The sequence below is a fragment of the Gossypium hirsutum genome, chromosome A13 (genome assembly GCF_007990345.1).
Source record: "Gossypium hirsutum isolate 1008001.06 chromosome A13, Gossypium_hirsutum_v2.1, whole genome shotgun sequence".
Classification (NCBI taxonomy): domain Eukaryota; kingdom Viridiplantae; phylum Streptophyta; class Magnoliopsida; order Malvales; family Malvaceae; genus Gossypium; species Gossypium hirsutum.
The window spans coordinates 62,897,334-62,901,851 of NC_053436.1; the positions used below are offsets into that span (position 1 = coordinate 62,897,334).

The following is a 4,518-nucleotide window of genomic DNA, read 5'->3' on the forward strand; positions in this document are numbered from 1 at the left end:
ATTTAGGAGAGATCTTCAGTCTTGATGATGAATCCGGCTTCCGAGATGGATCAATCGGCTTCCTTGGAGTAATTCCTTAGTCCCCCTTCTCCGTCTCCCTTTTCTTCCTCCTTTAGGGTGTATTTATAGGCTTTGGAATGCCTAAAAGGCCTCAAAATTAGCCTTTTCTGGACTCAACTTGGGCTCGGCAGGGACACGCCCGTGTGCGCTTACTTCAGGCTGTGTTTGAGCCTGCCAAATTGACACGACCGTGTGGTCTGCCCATGTGAATCATTCTTCGATTATGCCAAATTGACACGGTCGTGTGGGCTACTCGTGTGAGGAAGTCCAGGCCGTGTTGAGTTCGTACTTTGACCCATTTTCTCTGTTTTTGGCCCGTTTCTCGTTCTTTTTGCTCTCCTATGCTCTCCTAAGTATAAAACATGAAATTAAAGCATTAGGAGCATCGGATTCACCAATTCTAATGAGAAATCATCCATAAAATGCATTAAACATAGGGTAAAAATATGTTTAATTTACGGTTTATCAGATCTCTACGGAAAAAGTTGAATGAATAAATCGTCTGATTCGGAGCTAGAATAACAAGTAAAGTCTAGGTGGATTTTTCCTTAGGTATTGTCTTAAGTCAGTCGATTTTCCCAAAAGCAATTCCCCAATTCTTTTCTCTGTGCATTCTTAGTTTAGATAATTAGTTAGTTAAAACAAAAACCTCTTTATTTTTAGGTTAGATGATAAAAAGACAGTCATTACAAGTACTTTTAGTTCCTTTGGGTTCGACAATCCAGTCTTGCTAAAACTATACTACTGTTCGATAGGTACACTTGCCTACATCGCGATAATAGTTAGTTCAAGAACGAGTAATTATAAAGATTTAAAACCTATTACGAAATAACGCGATCAAGTTTTCAGCGCCGTTGTAGGGGAACTGAAATATTAGGAATGCTCAATTTTTATTACTTTAGCCATTTATTTTTCTTGCAATTTAATTTAATTTTATTATTTATTAACTTAATTTTTCTTTCTCTTGGCAGGTTTTTATAGTTTATGACTAGAAGAAACCCGTCAGGACCATTACTTTTTGACGAAGAAATCGATCGTACAGTTCGCAAAAATCAAAGAGAAATAAGGAGAAGCTTACGATACACAGAAAACGAGCAAGAATACAATACTCAACCCCCAATTGAAAAGATGGCTGAAAACCAAGGCAATTAGCTACCTCCTGCAATTACGGCGAATCAAAATTCTACTCCACACACTATGTATGATTATGCTAAACCTTCTTTAACAGGAACTGAATCTAGCATAGTTAGACTTGCTGTAGCTACAAATACTTTTGAATTAAAACCTAACACTATTCAAATGATACAACAATTTGTTTAGTTTGATGGTTTGCAGGATGCAGATGCCAACGCTCACTTAGCAAACTTTCTGAAATTTTACGATACATTTAAAATCAATGGCATTTCTGATGATGCCATTCCTCTTCAGTTATTCCCTTTTTCATTGAGGAACAAAGTTAAACAGTGGTTGAACTCATTACCACGAGGGTCAATTACTACTTGGGAACAAATGACAGAAAAATTTTTACTAAAATATTTTTTGTCGGCTAAAACGGCTAAATTACGTAATGATATCTCTTCTTTTGTGCAGATGGATTTAGAAACACTCTACGTTGCATGGGAAAGATACAAGGACCTTTTAAGAAGATACCCCCAGCATGGGTTACCGCTTTGGCTCCAAGTACAAACATTTCACAATGGTCTGAATCCTTCGACTCGGCAAATGGTTGACGCAGCTGCTGGCGGAACCATCAACAATAAAACACTGGAAGATGCCTATGAGTTTATAGAGGAGATGTCACTGAATAACTATCAGTGGCAAGTCATGAGGACAAAGCCAACGAAAATAGCCGGCGTTTATAACATCGATTCGGTCACCATGCTCTCTAATCAGGTAGAACTGTTAAATAAAAAGATTGATGGTTTTCTTAATTCTTCACAGGTTCATCCAGTAATGCAGTGCGAAGCAAGTGGAGATGGAACTAACCATTGGGAATATCAACCTTATGGCCACAACATGGATAACGAGCAACTAAACTACATGGGTAATAATCCTCGACCTCAAAACAATTCATTTAGTAACACTTATAATGCAGGTTGGAGGAACCATCCCAATTTTTCGTGGGGAGGCCAACGAAATCAAAGACCACAACATCCTCCAGATTTTCAGCAACCACTCTACCAACCAAAAAAGAAGCCGAACCTTGAAGAGATGCTCTCAAGGTTTATATCGGTGTCAGAAACTCTTTTCTAGAACACCAAGACAGCACTTAAGAATCAACAAGCATCGATCCAAGGGCTCGAAACTTAGATAAGCCAACTATCCAAACTTATCTCAGAAAGACCACTAGGAAATTTACTTAGTAATACCAAATCAAGAGAGCATGTCAAAGAAGTTACACTAAGGACTGGGAAAGTGTTAGTAGAATCTGAAAAGAAGTTAGCACAAGAAGCTGTGAAAGTGAAAGGAGGGAAGAAAAACCCGGAAATAGTGACAAACCAGTGCCGGAGGAATATAAACCACCAGTTCCATATCCAGCAAAAATGAAAAAAAAATCGTATTGATGCACAATTCGATAAGTTTCTTGAACTTTTTAAGCAATTACATATCAACTTACCTTTTGTTAAAGCCATCTCGTAGATGCCTACCTACGCAAAATTTTTGAATGAGCTTCTAACAAATAAAAGGAAATTCAGGGACTTATTTACAGTAGAACTCAACGAGGAGTGCTTAGCCATCTCGTAGATCCAGGAAGCTTTACTATCCCTTGCTTAATTGGTAGTTTGAATGTTGAAAAAGCACTAGCTGATTTAGGCGCTAGCATTAATTTAATGCCATATAAAATGTTTAAACAACTTGGTCTTGGGGAACCTAAACCTACTAGGATGAGTACTCAATTAGCAGATAGATCTGTTAAATATCCTAGGGGTATTATAGAAGACGTACTCGTAAAAGTAGATAAATTCATATTCCTTGTTGATTTTGTTGTACATGACATGTATGAAGATGTGGAAGTACCCTTAATTTTAGGACGCCCATTACTAGCCACTGCTATAGCTATAATTGACGTGGGTGACGGTAAATTGGTACTTAGAGTAGGTGACGAGGAGATTATCTTTAAAATTTACGATGCTATGAGATTCTATAGGGAACAGGATGATTCATGTTACTTTATTGACTCTATTGATCATATAACTCAAGACTCTTTTCAGGAAATTGCACAAGAGGAGACGATGGAACCGTATCCAGCTCAAGGCGAGGAGACAAGTAGAATATGAGGGCATTATGATAACCGATGAACTTAAGCAAAAACCCTCTATTAAGGAGCCTTCCAAACTGGAACTTAAACAATTACCAAACCACTTAGAATACGCATTCCTTGGAAATAATTCTACATTACCAGTTATTATTGCTTCTAGCTTGCAGCCCAAGGAGAAAGAGGAATTAATCCAAGTATTAAAATAACATAAAAAGGCCATATCTTGGAAAATTTTTGACATTAAAGGAATCAGCCCTTCTTTTTGCACCCACAAAATTTTGATGGAAGATGAATACAAACCGTGTGTGCAAGCTCAAAGACGTCTGAACCCCAACATGAAGGAAGTTGTAAAAGCTGAGGTAATTAAACTTCTAGATGCTGGACTTATTTATCCTATTTCTGATAGTTCTTAGGTAAGTCCAGTGCAGGTTGTCCCCAATAAAGGAGGCATGACGGTTGTGACCAACGAGAAACTTGAATTAATCCAAACAAGAACAGTCACAGGATGGAGAGTTTGCATAGACTACAGGAAACCGAATGATGCCACAAGAAAAGATCACTTCCCCTTGCCATTCATTGACCAAATGTTGGAAAGATTATCCGGACACATGTATTACTGCTTTCTAGATGGACTCTCTGGTTACTTCCAAATCCCAATAGCTCCTGAATATTAAGAAAAGATGACATTCACATGCCCATATGGTACGTTCGCTTATCGTAGAATGCCTTTTGGATTATGTAATGCTCTTGCCACTTTTCAGCGTTGAATGATGGCCATATTCGACGAACTCGTGGAAGATATCATGGAAGTATTTATGGATGATTTTTCGGTATTCGGTAACACTTTCCATCTTTGCCTTAAAATTTTAAAACAAGTCTTAATAAGATGTGAGGAAACAAACCTTATACTTAACTGGGAGAAATGTCACTTCATGGTTCAAGAAGGTATTGTAATAGGACATAAAATTTCTAGTAAAGGGATTGAGGTGGATAAATCTAAAATAGAAACAATCGAAAAATTACCACCTCCTAGTTCAGTTAAGGCTATTAGAAGCTTTTTAGGACATGATGCTTTTTATAGAAGATTTGTTAAGGATTTTTCTAAAATAGCTAAGCCTTTGACTAAATTGCTAGAAAAATATACACATTTTAACTTCGATCAAGAATGTTTAGAAGCATTTAATACTTTAAAGGATAAA

At 37.3% G+C, this 4,518-nt stretch overlaps 1 non-coding gene across 1 annotated transcript; it reads right to left on the reverse strand.

Annotated features, from left to right (window-relative positions):
- Window positions 1-1,617: 1,617 nt before the first annotated feature.
- On the reverse strand, window positions 1,618-1,724 carry LOC121212955 (small nucleolar RNA R71). The gene has a single exon (XR_005908325.1). It is a non-coding gene; the product is annotated as a small nucleolar RNA R71 (small nucleolar RNA).
- Between the last annotated feature and the right edge of the window lie 2,794 nt (window positions 1,725-4,518).